The sequence below is a fragment of the Ixodes scapularis genome, unplaced genomic scaffold (genome assembly GCF_016920785.2).
Source record: "Ixodes scapularis isolate PalLabHiFi unplaced genomic scaffold, ASM1692078v2 PGA_scaffold0__279_contigs__length_252992795, whole genome shotgun sequence".
Taxonomy (NCBI): Eukaryota; Metazoa; Arthropoda; class Arachnida; order Ixodida; family Ixodidae; genus Ixodes; species Ixodes scapularis.
In genome coordinates this window covers 235,826,166-235,845,463 of record NW_024609835.1, presented here as the reverse complement: position 1 = coordinate 235,845,463, position 19,298 = coordinate 235,826,166, and the positions used below count along the sequence as shown (strand labels likewise).

Sequence of the window (19,298 nt, the reverse complement as noted above, 5' to 3'; positions counted from 1 at the left end):
ACGGACGGGTGTGCGCTGTAGAAATGCTGCACTGCGGACAGCTTCACCGGCTTGTATCTGCGTATGCACCTAATGACGCGACTGAGCGACGGGACTTTTTCAAAAATCTTCGCCAGTATCTCGACACACCTTGTCGAACGATCCTCGCTGGTGATTTTAATTGTGTGCTGGCCGAGAGGGATTGCTCAAAGCGGCTGAGAGCGGACGTCAGCCGGCTGGAACTGCGAAAACTGCTCCACGACTTCGACCTGGTGGATGCTAAGGACAACGAGAAAACAGCCGACCCAACGTACACGCATTGGCAAGGAAATTGCCATGCTCGACTGGATCGTATTTACCTCTCGGGAGAATTTTCAGCAATGACGCCTGTGCTAGAAGTCCTACCCTTGGCGTTCTCGGACCACGCTCTGGTCACGGTAACACTGGGCAGACCCGTGCCGCGAACCCGGAAGTCCTCTTGGTGGAGTAGCTGGAAGCTAAACGAAAGCCTCATCGAAAACGAACAACTGCGCACGCAGATAAAGGAGCTTCTCGAGGGCAAAACGGGAGGTGTGCCCATGAACGCGGTAACCTGGGAGGAGCTGAAAGAGGACGTCAAGCTCAAAGCGTTCCGGCACAGCCAGGAAAAAGCGGCGCGCGAAAGGGCGGAAAAGCGCCGCTTGATGAAGACCCTGGAAATCCTCATCGCAGAGGAAAATCGTTCCCCGGGACTCTTCAGTCAAGATATCCGCGATTGCAAAGGCAATATTCTGGAGCTTCTCGAGAAGGAGTACCGCGGTGCCATGGTCCGAAGCAGAACGCTGTTCCTCGAGAGAGATGAAGAGCCGAGCAAAATATTCAAGACGAAGGAACGCCAGCACGCTTCACGCAACAAGATCGGGAAGCTCCAAGTAGGCGACGTCGAGGTTACCCGGCAAGAAGAAATCGAAGACGCGTTTTTGCAGGCCTACACCGACCTGTTCACGAGAGTGGAGGACGACGGCGTTCTCCAAACTACTGGAGTGGCGCTGCCCAAGATATCCCCAAAGGTCCGAAAACAAATGAACCGGAAAATAACGGCATCAGAGGTCGAGGAAGCCATCAAGGAATTAGCTCCGCGCAAATCGCCAGGAGTGGACGGGCTCGGTAGCCAGTTCTACAAGACGTTCTCAGCCCAGCTGTGTCCTATCCTACGAGACGTGTACGCCGACGTACTGAAGCGAGGACTGCTGCCACCATCCATGCGACAGGCGGTAACGGTGCTCATCCAGAAGAAAAACTCAAAGGGTACCCCGACGGTCGACCATTTCCGGCCCATCAGTCTGCTAACAAGCGACTATAAAATCCTAGCCAAGATTCTGGCAAAGCGGCTGGAGTGGGGTCTACGGGACGTCGTCGGAGAGCATCAGGCCTATGGCATCAAGAGACGGACCATCAGCACCAACCTGCACGCGATGCGAATCGTGTGCGAGGCAGCGCAGGTGTTGAAGCTTCCAGTGGCAGTGCTTCAGGTAGATCTGAGCAAAGCCTTCGACCGGGTTCGCCATTCGTTCCTCTTCCGGCTCATGGAGGAGTGTGGGATCGGGGTGCGACTGCTACGATATGTGCAGCTGTGCTACCGTGACTTCACGACGCCGCTCCTGGTCAACGGCAACAGGACGGCTCCCATTGCAGTTACCCGATCCGTGCGACAAGGCTAGAGCACTGCACGGGCCGGAATTTCTAGGCCCGGCCCGACCCGGCCCGGTAGAGACACGGCCCGGGCCCGGCCCGAGCCCGACAGAATATTTTATTTCTAGGCCCGGCCCGACCCGGCCCGGTAGAGACACGGCCCGGGCCCGGCCCGAGCCCGATAACATTTTCAAATATGAGCCCGAGCCCAGCCCGAGCCGGAAAACTGGGACCGAATTTTTTATATCATAAATATTGTGGGATCCTAGTTTACCCGAGTCCTCAGTGAGGCAAATACCCACTCCGTAACTCGTCGGTTGCAAAAGGTGGGTTTCGACTTACCTTGCTGATCGCTGTGAGGCAAAACCCACTCCGCAGTCCGCTGCTATGGCGGCTACGGCCGGGTTCGTCCGTTGGTTGCCGCTAGGCTCCGGTGGACGGGAGACCACACCAAACACAGGGATACCGTAGAAACGTGTTTATTGGCCTTACGCCACACGCTTTGCGCCCGTAGGCGGAACAAAAGAGAAATGAGGTTGGCGCTGCCTTAATTGACAGGATCACCAGGAGAAGGGTCCGCGCTGCCGGAACTGGCAGGATCACGGAAAAGGGGGAGCAGGAAAATAACGATGAATGCTCCGTCGAGTGTAGCCCTCCCTCACCAAGAGCCCCGGCCACAGGTGGGTGGCCGGCTTATGTAGCCTGCGGGAAATAGACGCGCCCGGGGAGGCCGGTAGAAGGTCACTCGAAAACGGGACGCGTCCATAATCACTCCCAAGGGTGTGCCGATGGCGCGTTCACCCAAAAGGGCAAGGGAGAACCGGCCCCTTCGGGGAATTCGGCCTCGTGGTTCCTTGTATCCGGGAGGCCGACGCCATTGGTGACGACGACTCCCACGGCCTGCTTGAAGCTAGGCCTAGATAGGGATAGAGGGAACCCAATGGTTCCCACAATATGTCGACTTAGAATATGTATTGCCGAGAGAATGGGTGAAATATGCGCATCATTTGCGACAGTCTTTGAACTCATCGCACACCGACAATCCTTGAGACAAAAGTTGGGAATTTTTTATTTATGAATTTATTGAAGAGATATTGCACTTTTCGTTGTTCTATTCAATTTGTTTAAGAGAAATTTTCTTCCTACATATTTTTGTGGAGAAACAATAACTTGTCCATGGGCTCTCTCTTCAGGCAGGTCCGTCTTGCTTGCATAATGTAGCCCACCGCGCTAAAGTTCCGTTCGCTGCTAGCACTTGTAGCAGGGATGCACAGGATGCGTTTGGATAGAATGGACAGTTTCGGGAATTCTTTATCGTGCGCTCTCCAGAAGTCACAAAGATCAGCCACTCCTGAGCACGAGTAGTCTTTCTTGCCATGCAGATACTCCTCCAATTCGTCGGAGGCTACCTTGTCCTCCTGCGCGTCACACCAGTCTTCAAACAAACCCTGGCACCTTCTTTTTGATGCGGAATCTCGAACGTCATCGTTTGTCTCATCTTCATCTTGGGTCATTGCCTCGGTGACACGGGCAAGTAGCTTTCTGACGTGCGCGTAAACTTCAAGGCGCTCGTCCTCGGGCAACCTGCGGAGTTGGCGGAACTGAGGCAAGAGAAATGTGGCGGTCTTGTGGAGGAGGGAAATTTTCAGCTTCGTGTCCAGGAAATGACGAGCACGGGACTTGATCTTCTCGATTTCCACTGCCTCTTCAGCAGACACTGCCGCACCAGGTTTAAGATGTTTCTTCAACGCAGAAGCGTAAAGGACAACCAGAGGAATTGTTGGACGTCTTTCCTCTTCGAGCGCGTCGGTAGCATCTTTGAAGGGTTGCAGGAACACGATTAACTCGTTGAGTGTTATCTTGTTCACGCTTTCCATCAATCGATTGTTCCTTGACTCCAGTAGAGCTTCTATCTCCTCGAACGGAGAGCAGACGGACTTTAACCATGGATACCTTTGAATTTAAACTTACGGCACACGACCCGGGCCGACGCGATTTAAAATTTACGGCACACGACTGACCAGGCACGGCCCGGGCCGGTCCGGGCCGACGCGGCCCGGAAATGTTTTTTTTCAAGCCCGAGCCCGGCCCGGGCCCTAAAAAATACGTGCTACCCGGCCCGAGCCCGGCCCGCGGGCCGGGCCGGGCCCGGGCTTTCGGGCCGGCCCGAGCCCGTGCAGTGCTCTAGACAAGGCTGCCCGATGTCGCCTATTCTGTTCGCATTGTACCTGGAACCGTTGTGCAGGGCCATTATCGGTGACGCGAGCATTCGTGGGCTGTCCCTAGCGTCGGGTACGCTTAAAGTGCTCGCCTACGCAGATGACGTCACGGTGTTGTGCTCGTCAAGGATGCAAGTGCGCGCTGTAACCCAACACATCGCAGACTTCTGCAGTGTCTCGGGTGCGGCGATGAACACAGACAAATCTGTCGGAGCCTGGCTTGGAGACTGGGACTGGAAACCGGAGCAGTTCCTCGGTGTCACCTGGACGACGAGCGTTTCGAATTACCTAGGGCTCAGTTTGACCGCAGAGAAACTGAGTGGCCGATGCGGTGGTTTGGACATTAATCGCCTCAGAAGTAAGGTGCTTGACTGGCATGCTAGGGAACTCTCTTTGTTCAATCGCGCATTTATTTGTAACTCTGTTTTTAGAGCGCAGCTCTTAGGGGCCCGTTTCCAGCCTGAGCGGCGTCGCCGTTGGCGTCGGCGTCGCCGTCGCCGTCGGCGTCGGCGTCGGCGTAACCGCGCCCCTCCCTCTCCTCCTCCTCCCTCTCCTTCTCCCCCTCCTCCTCCCCTCCTCCTCCCCCTTCTCCCCTCCCCTCCTCCTCCTCCCCCTCTTCCTCCTCCCCCTCCTCCCCCTCCTTCTCCTCCTCCTCCCCTCATTGTCCGGCTTGAGCGGCAAGGAGGAAAGCAGTGCGAAGGTGGAGGAGGGGGGAGGAGAGACGAGGAGCCGGAGGCGAGGGGGGGGAGGAGCTTGAAGGACGAGGAGGTGGTAAAGGAGAAGGAGTGGGAGCGGGAGGCGAGGAGGACTAGCAGGCATGATCACGAGGGAGGAGGAGGAATATACCCTCCACTCCTCCTCCTCAAGAGCTGCGCTCCAATTCGGCGTTACAGGAAGTTGTAAACGGCTTTCACTTTTTTTTCCCGACCGTTTGGTACGCGGCACAAGTGTTGCCGTGCTTCCAAAGTGACGTGGCGAAGGTGCATCAATTTTTCGCAACGTTTATCTGGGACTCGGGTTTTGAACGTATGAGGCGTGACAACCTATTTGTAAGCCAGAAGAAAGGAGGGTTGGGCCTTGTAAACGTAGAACTTAAGCTGAAAGTACAGCGTTTCCTATTTTTCCGCGATCAAGGCAATCCTCTCGTGATTTCTGCGTTTAAAGGGGTCATGAAACGCTTTTCCAACTTTTTCCTGTTTAGCTTTCCTCTTCAACTCATAAATCGCGCATTCCACCGAACAGTTAAAGAAGACGAAAAGGGGGTGTCCCCTCTTGCTCGCACTCTTTTTTGTGCAATCCCGGACATATCCATTCTCCCCCTAGAAGATTAGCCCGTCGCTCAAAATTCAGACAAAAGTTGCTTTCCCCACCCCGTTCATTCCGAAGCTGACAGTGCTGTTGAAGCTACGTGCTCGTTGGGCCAGCCACACTTACCACGTGAGCGTGGCAAATGTGGCTGCAGAGAATGAAGTCAGGTGATGAAAGGGAGGCGGCTGATTGATCCGGCAAGCGCGTAGCTTCCACCACAATGTCAGCTTAGGGGTGAAGGGAATAAGTGAGGTCCGGTTGCGTGTGACGTCAGTTTGGACCCGATGACACGCTTTTGGGACCGCGGATGTATCACAGTGAAAAGGCAGAGAGGTTGCGAAGGGGAGGAGGTACGAAATAGTCCGCTCTGTTTTCAAATTTTCGCACTGAAAGTCAGGCTTTTGACTTTCTACCTTTTTTCTTTTGGTCCACTGAACGATGTGCTATTAGTAAAATCCCAATCTAAATTGATTTATCCCAACCCAAAAATCGTTTCATGGGCCCTTTAAGGAGCTGGGAGGAAGTGTTTTGGGGCCGCGGCTCAAGGGGGACACTGGAGACTTCCGAGCACGTGCTCTGAAGTTTTACCAGGAAACAGCAGCGGCGAAGGAATTTTTCCGAGCCCGCTTTTCCGACGAGTACCTGCAGAAAGTTAAAAAGAAATCTCTATACTGGGACACAGTTGATTTGCTCATACCGCCCCCACTCTATCGCAGCCTTCCGGGAAGTGTGGATAAATCGGATGTATATCGTCGCTTACGTAGATACCCTGTCAGGACGGCAGTCAAGAATTTTTTCCTACGCTTCCATTTCGAAGTACTGCCGGTCAAGACGTGGCTGGTTAAAAAAGGTTTCTTTGAACCGTGGTCAACAAATCGTGCGTTATGTCCGTTTCCCGAAACACTTGAACATGTGTTTTTGTACTGTACGAATGCGGAGCTTTTTTGGGCAGAACTTCGAGCAGTGCTGCAGATAGATCTTTACGTAGAGTGGAAGAGCGCGAAATTTCTGCTTTTCGGCGACAGTGCACAGAGTAGGGCATGGGAGCTGCTGGCACTCCTCGGTCTATATGCGCTGTGGCGGTCGAGGACGGATCACTTGGAGGTCCGAGAGGGATCCAAGCCCGCCTGGCAACACTTCTGCGACGGCTTTCTATACGTGAGCAGCCTTCTTGAGGCGACGGAACAACAAGGGCTTGAATGTTGGTCGCTATATGGAACGCGTATGCATAACCGCGTTTAAAGGCTCAGTGGTAAACAAGGATTCCCGGGCCACTGCGCGAGTGGCTGCTTGGGGTGCATGTGACGCTACAGAGAAATGATTGAGCGAGATACATTTTGAATTTGTGAGTGAATCGCGGTCCTCGCCTGTCAAAGAGTGCTCACTGACATGATAAGTGTATGGCAACCAATGTGATCATCTTAAAACTTTGTAAATAGACAAACTTTTATTAAAAATATCTTGGGAAAAAAAAAAAAGTGTAGTGGTGTAGTGGTTAGCACACCCGACCGGACATTGGGAGGCCCAGAGTTCAAATCCTGGCTCCGCCATTTTTTGGCTTTCGGCGGGTTCCTGAAAACTTGGATTCTTTAATTGATTGGATTAAGTACGGTTCATTCATCTGCACATATTCGTTCATATCCTCCTCGGAGACCACGTACGATGACGTGAAGTGCCCGTGTTGTATATATATATATATATATATATATATATATATATTAAACTGTACAAGACTGTGCTTTTAAAACGGATAAAAATGTCGTATGAAAGCGCACAAATAGCACCGCGTTGCTCGACAAGAAATATATGTTTGTTTTTCACGCCAATACCAGATTTGTTTTTACGTAGTTGCGCAATGGCCCTCCTTTTCCGGCATTGCAACGTGACTACTCGCAGCGCTACGGCCTTATTTCTATGAGGTGTTGGCTCGCGTGAATGCCGCCAGTTGGGGTTTTATGACGAACTCCACGGGTAGTTTTGGAATCATGCCGCCTAGCAAGCGTTGTACCTTCATTTTTTTTTCGAACTTGTGGCGATAGCCACTGAGAAAAGAAGAAGAAGATCGCGTGCAAATAAAAACGAGGAGATCAGTTCGATTTTGGAATGCGTCAGACGTAGTCGCTTTTCGTCTGTCTTTCTCTACATTGGTGACCCGGACGTCCCAGCATGGAACGTCCAGACGTTCCCCGAGCTGATGCTGGGCTTCCTGCTACCTCCGCTGCGACCGTTGGCGCCTACGCTGTTCGCCTGCATCCATTCTGGGCGCAGCACCAAGAAGTCTGGTTTCTTCAAGTCGAGGGAAGCTTCCGACTGGCCAACATAATATCCCAAGAGGTACGGTTCAGCCATGTCCAGGCTTCGCTGCCGTGCGAAGTGGCGCTGGAGGTCTACGACATCCTCGCACGACCACCTGCGACGAACCCGTACGATGCGCTCAAGACTGCCATTTTAGAACGCACAATGCTTTCGGAACGCAAACGCCTGCAGCAGTTAGTCTCAGCAGAAGAACTGGGCGACCGTCGCCCATCGCAACTTTTGCGCCAGATGCAGGCGCTTCTCGGCGACCGTGCCGCGACGTTCGACAGCCAGTTCTTGAAAGAGCTGTTCTTACACCGACTCCCACCGTCGGCGCAAAGATCCTGGCGACTGCATCCGACTTGTCCTTGCCTGCCTTGGCTCTCCACGCCGATAAGATCATGGAGGTTGCAAGCCAACACCCGTCAACATCTACCGTCTCATCAGTACAGCGCCCCGAGCCCGCCACTCCAGCGACTCGCGCACCCATAGCGGCCGCGGTTACTCGGGATGAAATCGCCGCACTGCGAGAAGACGTGCAACAACTACAGGAGCTTGTCACAAGCACATTGCGCCTTTCACGACCTCGCAGCCCTAGGCGATCCTCACAGACCAGAAGCTCCCGCCGTCGTTCTCCCTCGCCACAGGCGAACCACCAGTCAAGGCATAGCCAACAGCGGCAAGAGCAGCAGCACTGCTGGTATCACCAGCGCTTTGGAGCTGCTGCGGAACGCTGCACCAGGCCTTGCAGCTGGTCGGAAAACAAGACGCGGGATCGCTAGTGGCGACGAGCGCTCCCCCAAATAAGCAAGGTCGCCTGTTCTACATTACGGACGCTACCAGTGGACTGAAGTTCCTGGTCGACACAGGAGCTGAAGTGAGTGTGCTACCCGCAAATTCTTTTGACTGTACACTTACTCCTATCTGCCACCTGCAAGCGGTCAACAGGTCCAACATCCCCGTCTACAGGAAGAGGTCAATCTCGATCAACCTTGGCTAGCGAAGGACGTTTCGTTGGATCTTTCTTGTAGCCAAGGTCAGTCATGCTATTCTAGGAGCGGATTTCTTGTCCCACTTCTCTCTCCTAGTAGACATGGCCCAAAAGAAAATTCATGACTCAACCACAGGCCTTTTCGTCACCGGCCAAACCTCCACACTCCAGCCGTTTGCTTTCACACTTCGCCAACCAATACAGTCGCCCTACGGGGACTTGCTGAGCATATTCCCATCGTTAACGGCAGCTCCCGACTGGAACGAACCGGTCAGGCATGATGTCGTCCACCGCATCATCACCAGCGGTCAACCTACACACGCGAGGTCTCGTCGGCTAGCTCCCGAAAAGCTTCGCGTCGCTCAGCAAGAGTTCCAACACATGGTGGAGATCGGCATTGCTCGCCCATCCTCGAGTGGTTGGTCCTCTGCACTCCACCTAGTCCCGAAGAAAACAGGCGACTGGCGGCCCTGCGGCGACAATCGCAGCTTGAACGTGACTACAGTCCCCGACCGTTACCCCATCTCCAACATTCAGGACTTCACCACCAACCTGAACGGATGTACCATATTCTCGAAACTCGACCTACAGAAAACGTACCATCAGATCCCGGTCGCTCCCGAAGACGTAAAGCAAACCGCAATCGTCACACCGTTTGGACTTTTCGAGTTCACCCGGATGCCTTTCGGTTTGCGAAATGCCGCGCAAAGCTTCCAACGCTTCATCGACGCCATTCTCCGCGGACTACCTTTCGTTTTCGCCTACGTCGATGACGTTCTTGTCGCCAGCTCATCGCCGGAGGAACATCTACGTCACCTGCGCCTAGTATTCGAGCGTTTCGCTGAACATGGCCTGATCATCAACGCAGAAAAATGTGCGTTCGGCGTCCCGTCCTTGGAGTTCCTGGGCCACGTGGTAGACTTCAATGGCATCCGACCTCTTCCCGACAAGGTGAAAGCGATCACCGATTTCCCACGTCCAGAATCGCTCCGCCAGCTCCACCGTTTTCTGGGCCTGGTGAATTACTACAGGCGGTTCATACCAAGTTGCGCGGCAATATTACTTCCCCTAGAAGCGCTCCTTCAAACTACGAAGGGTACAACAGCCACTGTTGACTGGTCTGACGCTGCAGACAACGCTTTCACTACCATCAAGGAGCGTCTCGCTTCTGCTACCCTCTTAGTTCATCCAGAGCACGACACCCCCACGAGCGTGATGGTTTATGCTTCTGGATACGCTGTAGGAGGGGTGCTGCAACAATGCATCAACAACGAGTGGCTCCCGCTTGGTTTCTTTTCCAAGAAACTTACACCAACCGAGCAACGATATAGTGCCTTCGGCCGTGAACTCCTCGTGGCTTACCTTACCATTAAGCACTTCAGATTCTTCCTGGAAGGACGATCGTTTTTGATGTGTACTAACCAATGCCTTAAGATCATCTAAGGCCACATACTCTCCGAGAGAGACGCGACACTTGGCATTCCTAGCTGAATTTTCTACCGACATTCAGCATATCAAGGGCGTCCACAACATCCCCGCCGACACCCTCAGCCGCGTCTCCGCAGTTCAGTACCGCGGGTGTGACCTTAGACAACTCCCTGCTCTACAGGAGAGTGACGAAGAGCTCCGCAATCTTCGCTCTTCCCCAACCTCCTCTCTCCATCTTGAGGATGTTTACTTCTCCGACTTGGGCACAAACATCGTTTGCGACGTCGACCCGGCGACCGGACGGAAACGGCCTTACCTGCCCTTACCACTTCGGCGTCAGATCTTCAACAATCTTCATGCACTCTCACACCCAGGCATCCGCGCTTCTCAAAACGTAATCGCGGAACAATATGTCTGGCCTGGGATGAACACTGATGTCCGCGCGTGGGCACGAGCATGCATTGCTTGCCAGCAGAGTATGGTGTCCCGGCACACCATCACGCCTCTGGCAAAGTTTGCACTCCCTGACACGCGCTTTGCCAGCATTCACGTGGACCTCATCGGACCCCTACCGTCATCGCAGGGCTACCGGTACCTCCTAGCCGTCATCGACAGGTTCACGCGCTGGCCGGAGGCTTGTCCCATCAAAGACATCACTGCCGAGACTGTCGCCTCTGCGGTTCTGTCCACCTGGATCTCCCGCTTTGGGGTTCCCGCCGAAATCGTGACCGATCGCGGACGCCAATTCGAATCGGCCCTTTTCCGGAGCTTGACAACTCTTCTTGGCATCGCTCACTTGAAGACCACAGCCTACCACCCGCAGGCGAATGGTTTGGTTGAGCGGTTCCATTGCCATCTCAAGGTCTCCGACATGGCCCACTCCACACCAGATAAATGGGCCACGTCTCTACCCATCGTCCTCCTAGGGTTGCGCACAGCCATAAAGGAAGACCTCGGATGTGCCGCATCACATCTAGTTTATGGAACATCGCTGCGCCTCCCAGCTGAATTGGTCAGCCCTACCACTCCGATCCACGGCGGCCCTACGATGACTGCAGGATTGCCTTACGTGAAGGACTTAGCCCGTCTGTTCGGTGACGTGCGCGCTACACCGACGCCGACACGCCAGAGCAAGCCTTCTTTCTTCCATCGCGACCTGCACAACAGTGGCTACGTGTTTTTGCGCGTCGACAGCGTCCGCCGTTCGCTCCAGCAACCTTACACTGGTCCCCACCTCGTCGTGGCACGTGGCAAAAAGAAGAGGTCACCATGAGCAATCGTCTTTCTGTTTGCGCTCCCATTTTTCACTAGATTTCACCCTAGTTAAAGCCCAAATACAATCAGCAAGCAGTCCGAAGCGCAAGTTCAAGCCCTGGCGACATCACAAAATCGGTCCTCGATCAAGACGGGACCACCACCGTTTTCAATAACCTCGGTTCCTGGATAGGGTTGCCCATTCCGTCCCTCCTTTCTACATTCTTTGTGGTGAGCTAAACATCTCGCGACGCCCGACGAGCGAGACCATTGACGAATAACCCCAACCCAGGTGGTATTTTTAGCCTCTCCAACTAACAAGATGTCACCATTCCAACGCTTCGTAGTGGTGCTCGCAGTAATTTCAGCAATTCACTCCCGTTTCCTCGGTGCTGTCGCTTCATTTAAACAAAGTGGGAGCACACGCGCCGGCTCCCTTGCACATTTAAACGAAGATATTATTTGGATCAGCGCTCTTCTGTGCCGGACCTCCACTGGACCAATGTCGACTGGTGTGCCGGCGAAGGTCTGTGCCCAGACACATCATGAACGCCGTCTCCCGACTTTCTCATTACTCTCCTGCCGCAGTACCCGGAATCTTGCCATCTGGTTTCTTGTCCTCTCTGGTGATATCGCGTTCAACCCTGGTCCCAGGCGCACCTGCTGCCGATGTGAAAGAATGGTATCTGCCAACGTCGCGGCTCTTCAATGTGACGGCTGTGGACGATGGGCACACCGGAAATGCGAGCTCATACCTCTTCCTGTGTACCGACGACTGTCAGCCTCAACAGAATCCTGGTTCTGTGGTTCGTGCCAACTGCCCCCTTTTCACGACTCGTTTTTTGAGCTATCAGAATGCACAAGCCCCTCTAGCATCGACACGAGTGCCACAACCAGTGTGCCCGATGCATCTGTGCACTCAAAGCCAACGGGCATTAACAGATCTTCCACTTTCTGGTATAATAACTGCCGCAGTGTAAAAAACAAGATTTTAGACCTTCAGTCACTTGCTTCCTCCCTCCCACCGTATTCGACCATCCTGCTAACCGAGACATGGCTTGACGCGAGTGTCGCCGACAGCGAGTTACTTCCTCTCGACTCATATACCGTGTTTCGCAAGGACAGAGGTGGCAGAGGTGGAGGTGTGCTAATGGCGATTCCATCGAACATCCACGTTAATCGCCGCTGTGACCTCGAACACAAGGACCTCGAAGCGCTTTTCGTTGAGTTTTTTTTCCCTCGTGGAACCATCCTTGTGGGCTGCATTTACTGCCCGCCCGCTTCACGAGAGGAAGCCTATAGACTACTAGAAGCACTCCTGGAATCTGCGGCATCTAAATCTTATGCAAACATACTTCTTTTCGGCGACTTCAATGCGCACATTGACTGGCTTTCTTACGGGGACCCAGTCCCTCGCGACCGTTCCGACGACGTCCTCCTTGAGACTATGAGCGCCGCTGGCCTGGCCCAAGCATGCCAACAACCAACGTATACGACCCACGACGGTACACCAAGCTTTCTTGACTTGGTGCTCGTTTCCAACCAGACGAGCCTCGAAGCCGTTGACGTATCGGAAGGCCTCCACGGCAGTGACCACAAAGCCGTGGAACTTCGCTACGCAGTCTCATTGCCGCGCACAGGGCATTACGCTCGAATGTTGTGGGGGTTCCGGCAACTTGACTTTGATCATATGGTGCAATTGGCTCACCTGGCACCGTGGTGTATGACCCCCGCAGGATCAGACTGGTTATCCAACTATGACCTGTGGTGTGACTTCATGGTCGCCATTCAGAAGGAATGTGTTCCTTGCTCCGTCCGCTCATCAAAGCGAAAACACTCGCCGTGGATCACAGCCGACATCATCAAGGCCGCGCGAATCAAGCGATCATTGTTTCGGCGGGCACGCCGATCCCAGTGTCCTGCCACTCTACAACTGGCAAAAGGTCACCAACGGACACTTAAGGCTACGATCTACATCTCCCACCAAAACTACATTCGCGATATTGCTGAAAGGGCTAAGAAAGATCCGAAAGTCTTCTGGAACTACACTAGATCCCTACGCCATTCATCCCAGCGACCATGTTTCGTCGTCCACGGCAAGATGGCTGACTCCCCACAAGAGATCGCTAATCTTTTCGCCGACCACTTTTCCTCTATAAACAACAATGGCCCATCCCCGAATCACCCTGGACTGATTTTGCTCAACGAGCATTACGCTGATGCCCCCGACATCCCCGGAGGCCGACCCTCGACAACAAGGGTGGGAAGCCTCGCCCAGTCGAAACTTGACACTGTGTCCTTCACAACCGAGTCTTTACAGGAGGCGCTCTCCAAAATCAAGCCCTCTCACAGCTGCGGTCCAGACGGTATCGCGCCGACGTGGTTCAAACGGCTCTGTCCGCTAATGCTACCGACCACGTGCCAGATTCTGCAAGGGCTGTTCGACAGCGGTACTGTGCCAGGAACGTGGCAAAGAGCTTTGGTCACTCCGCTACACAAAGGAAAAGGGAAGCCGACGAATGAACCAAAACATTACCGTCCTGTGTCAATCACCTCGATTGTCTGTCGAACATTTGAAAGGATAGTCAACGGCCAGCTTTTCAACCACCTTGAAGAATCCGGCTATCTCTCCGACAGTCAGCACGGCTTTCGAAGAGGTCGCAGCTGCGAATCAGCACTGGCAACTATTACCCATTTTATCAGTGATCACATGGATAATCGAACCATGACAGATCTAATCCAACTTGACCTAAGCAATGCGTTCGATACGCTCGACATTAATCTCCTGCTTGAGAAGCTCACAGACGCAGGCATACACGGTTTCCTATTCACCTGGATATCAAGGTTTCTGCGGAACCGCAGCCAACAAGTTGTGTACTGTGGGGCACGCTCTACAGAGAGGGTCATCTCATCAGGAGTGCCACAGGGCTCTGTCCTCGCTCCGACGCTCTTTCTCATGTACGTGAACGACATGCCACGCAACGACAAGTGTATTCTAGTGCAATACGCAGACGATACATCGATCGCGACGATAATTTCGTCTCAGTCTGACGCACGTCACTTGCAAAGCTATGTAGAAGATATAGAGAGATGGATCTCGAGACAACACCTAAGCCTGAGCGCATCAAAGAGTTCCGTGATACGCTTCTCGAACTGCAAAAAACCGACAAGCCCTGTATATAGTAGAAGGCACTCCCTTACCCGCTTCAGACCACCTGTCCATCTTGGGTGTCACGTTTTCCCAAAACTTGGATTTTTCCGTACATATTGCCGGCGTTATCGCGAAGTCCCGCAGGACGCTTGGCTTCGTCACCCGCGTCGCAAGGCCAGGTGGGCCGGCGGTCCTGCAGGCACTATATACGTCCTTAGTCCTGCCCTCATTGGAATACTGCTCTGCAGTTTTGTCTCCCCCTCAACAACACCTAATCGAGAGACTGGAGAGTGTGCAGCGCCGCGCAACCCGCAAAATCTGCGCCTGGTCCCCTGGCACGACCGACGTGCCGCACCACACACGGCTCACAACCCTTGGCTGGCGGCCCCTCGATCAGAGACGGCGGATTTCTCGAGTTCGCGTGCTGTGCCGATTGCTCGACGGATCTCTTTCGGGGACTCGCCTATCGGCAGCCGTACGTCTCGGTAGAAGATCAGGTCAGCCCGAACTTCTTCGAGGCAGGACTGTTCGTCACACTGAATCCCTGCTGCCTGCCGCCATTAGAGACTTCTTGACCATACCATTAGCTTCTCGTAGGCCTCTGCCCACGTCGCACGATGAATCCCGGGAACTTTGCAAGGTATTCGCTAAACTAATGCCTTCGCGTCTGCTGCCATCATGATCTTCACTCCCTCACCCCCTCTTCTTCTTGAATCATAATCATCACCATCGCCATCGTCATCAGCAACATCATCGTCATCACCACCACCTCCATCATCACTTCCATCATAATTTTAACGCTTCTAAAGCTGGGTAATGCTGTAACTCCCAACGCACACGGCGGCAGGCTGGCAGACGCACACGCGTAAGGGTTTTTGCCTATCTGCCTTGCCTGGCACGCCGCCGTGTGCGCACCAATTTAAGTGCAAATAAATCACTCACTCACTCACTCACTCACATTCACGCTGCGAGTTAATGGCCGCGACACGGTCGTGTCCGTTGACCGCCTCAAGCCAGAATTTGTTGAGAGCGATACGATCGCTCAGCCGACTGATCTTCCCAGCGTGCAAGCCACCTCGAGCTCAACAGTAGCACTCGCGACCCGCATCAAAAAACACTCCAGGACAGTTCACTGGGACGACTCCGTCTCCAAAGGGGGGCTATGTGGCGATAGCCACTGAGAAAAGAAGAAGAAGATCGCGTGCAAATAAAAACGAGGAGATCAGTTCAATTTTGGAATGCGTCAGACGTAGTCGCTTTTCGAGTCTTTTTCTACAAACATTTAGTACACGGTTTCTTAGGCAGCATGGAGTTCGCAGCATTAGTGTAGCGCTGTGTCTCTGTCGTGCTGAGGAATGTCGCGTCAGAAACAGATTGGAGACCGTTTACGACACAACGTTGCGATTTTTGGTCACTACTACTCTGATTCCGCGTTGCATAAGAAACGTGGCGCGTGCTGCAGTTGCTCAACATTTAAATTATACCGCCTTGCAAACACTATACCTTCAACACTTTTCTGACTTTTAGTACACGGTTTCCCAGGCAGAATGGAGTTGGAAGGTGTAGCCTAACGCACTGTTTTTGTTGTGTCGATCAATGCAGCGTCAGAAACAGATTGGAGACCGTTTACGACACAACGTAGCGATTGTTGGGTCAGTACTACTCTGATTCCGCGTTGCATAAGAAACGTGGCGCGTGCTGCAGTTGCTCAACATTTAAATTATACCGCCTTGCAAGCACTATACCTTCAACACTTTTCTCACTTTTAGTACACGGCTTCCCAGGCAGAATGGAGTTGGCGCTCACCACTGGACTCTACAAAAGTATTTCGTGCGACGCCCTTAGCCGTTACAAGCGAGATCGTCGCAATTTCAGAGCCAGGCGGAAGAGCCTGTGCCTGAAATCGCGACGATCTCTCGCTTTCAACGGCTAAGGGCCTCGAGCGAAACACTTTTTTAGAGTCCAGTGGTGAGTGCAGTGGGAATTCCGAAGGCGCACACGGTCGTCCAGGCATCGTCACCGAACACGGTTACAGAACACACACAGCACGCACAGGAACACTATCGAGTGTTGAGCGCATTGGGAAGTTGCGGCGGGCAAGCGGTATCCGAGTTGTCCAAGTATTGTCACCAAGCACACCAGCGCCAAGCGCATCCAGATGACGAGCCAAAGTGCAATGGGTCGGCAACTTCACACTATATGAAAATTCAAAGACGAGGTTTTGGGTATCCATCCAGGGCAACGATGGGCGCGTCAGTATCTGTGCGGCCGCACCGGGAACGTCTCCGCCGGGCGAGCGCCGACCGACAGTCCTGTAGCGATACCGCATACTAGGCGTATGCGTGCCGGAAAGAAGTCAGACGACGAACTGCGCTCTAGGTCATGAAGGAACCAAAAAGCCCCCGTTTATTGATCGGGCCGATAATTTACACTGCCGGGAACATCACGTGATCATGACGCTGGGCGGACGGGCCAGCGATAACAACATAGGCAAGCGATAACAGACAACAACGCATCTCTCCTTTTTCGAGAACAAAAAAACGTCGCACATACAAGACAAAGAATATACGTTGCCCCCAAACTTCAAAACAAAACATAGTCATCAATACCCAGCCTTATGGGTTTTTTAACTACTCTTCCAAACCGCGTTACAGTGCGAGTAGGGTCACCATTGGCTACCGCGCAAGATGGAGGCGCCGAATCTGTAGCCGCAGAGTCGTCCGTGCTATGTGCAAATTGTGCAGTACTTGGTTGCTGTAGCCGCAGAGTCGTAGTCGCAGAGTCGTCTGTGCTATGACCCAACTGTGCAGTACTCGACTGCTGTTTATTGTCCGGAAACTCGTATGCCTCCGCGTTTTCACATTCTTTTGGGAGACGGTTAAGCATTCTCCTGTTTCGGCGGAGATCAACGCCGTCGTCTGTCCGCACCACATACGACCGCGGTTTCGGCGCCGGTGCAAGGACTGTGGCCTTGGACTGCATGTCTGTCACCCAGACCGGGTCACCTGCTTCCAGCTCGGGAAGCCGTCTGGCCCGATGGCGTCTGTTGTAGTAGCGGCACTGCTGCCTCCTAACCTCCTGGTCCCTGGCCACTACTTCTTTCGGGCGGCTTTCTCCCGGCTTTCGATGACGTGGCAGCATTGGGACCCTGGTCCTCAGTCGCCTACCCATAAGTATTTCAGCAGGGCTGACCCCAAGAATGCCGGGCGTTGCCCTGTAAGCCAACAGTGCCAGGTAAGGGTCTTTGGACTTTAAAACGAGATGCTTAACCGTCTGGACCATTCGCTCTACTTCTCCGTTCCCCTGCGGGTGTCTCGGACTCACGGTGACGTGGCGGAACCCGTACGACACAGCGAACTGTTCAAACTCGTTACACGCGAACTGAGGACCATTATCGGTCACAACGCACTCAGGGATTCCATGTCTAGCAAAAATACTTTTCAGTCTTTCAATGACTGTTCCCGACCTTGTAGAAGGCAGAATAGCAGAATATCCCAGGAGAATACACTATCAGGCTACAACCTGGTGCAATTCCCTATGCCATAACCGCTCCGCGGCGAGTGCCGATTCCGCTCATGGAAAGACTAAAACACGAGATTGAGAGACTCGTGCGCATGGAAATAATTAGAAAAGTAGACGGCCCCACAGAGTGGTGCGCGGGAATCGTGCTGGTCACGAAACGGTCGGGGGACCTAAGAGTATGCGTAGACCTCACGAAGCTAAATAAGTGCGTTGTTCGCGAGCGCTTCACGCTACCTACGGTCGACCAAGCTTTTGGCTCTCTGGCAGGGGCGAAATGGTTTTCGAAGCTTGACGCTTTTTCGGGCTTCCACCAAGTTCGTCTAAGTAAGGACTCCCAGGAACTGACTACGTTCTTGACTCCTTTCGGAAGGTACTGTTTTACCAGACTACCGTTCGGAATTACGTCCGCTCCGGAGTATTTCCAGAAAAGAATGTCCGAAATCCTATGTGGTCTGCCAGGAGTCGTCAACGTCATGGACGACGTTTTAGTGTTTGGCGAAACGAAAACCCAGCATGATGAGCGTCTAGCTGAGGTTATGTCGCGCCTAGCTAGCGCAAACGTGACTCTGAACAAAGAAAAGTGTCTGTTTGGGGTTAATAAAGTGCGATTCTTGGGCCATATTCTGAATGAGAATGGCATTGAGCCTGATCCAGCGAAAGTCAGCGCGATTAAGAATCTAAACGCACCGAAAAATGTGACCGAACTAAGAAGCTTGCTCGGCATGGCCAATCATCTAGGTCGCTTCTTGCCTCATCTTGCGCAAATTACGGCCCCGATGCGTGCTCTTTTGCACAAAGATAGCGAATGGGTCTGGGGGTGTGACCAAGAAAAAGCACTGAACGAGCTGAAAGGGCTCATTTGTTCTGCGCAATGTATGGCCATGTACGATGCAACGCTTCCAACTGTACTTTCAGCTGACGCATCCTCTTTCGGGCTGGGAGCTGTCCTTTACCAAGCGCAGAAAGACGGTCACCGCAGGCCGATAGCTTTCGCATCTCGTTCCCTCACGAACACAGAGCGAAGATACTCCCAGATAGAAAAAGAAGCGCTAGCACTGACGTGGGCGGCTGAAAGGTTCGATGAATACATACGTGGCCTAAATGTTATTTTCGAAACGGATCACAAGCCTTTAGTGTCGTTGCTGGGTCAGATGGCCATTGATGATATGCCACCCCGAATTCAACGGTTCCGGCTATGACTAATGCGCTATCTTTACAGTGTCCAGTATGTTCCCGGCAAATCGCTAGTCACGGCCGACACTCTTTCGCGGTCCCCTGTCAAATGCGGCGACTCCGAAAAGGGGTTGTGTGTGTCGGAGGTCACAGCATATTCTAAGGCGTGTTTGCTTGGAAACGGGGGACAATTTTTTGTCTAGAGTGAGAGAATGTCAAATTAAGGATGACATTTGTAAACACCTCATCAGACTGTGTAAAACCGGTTGGCCGAAGAAACCAAATGTTCCTTCGTTTCTCACGCCAT

At 53.2% G+C, this 19,298-nt stretch overlaps 1 pseudogene; it reads right to left on the bottom strand.

Moving 5' to 3' along the window:
- Positions 1–2,732: 2,732 nt before the first annotated feature.
- Positions 2,733–19,298, bottom strand: LOC120849783 (annotated as a pseudogene).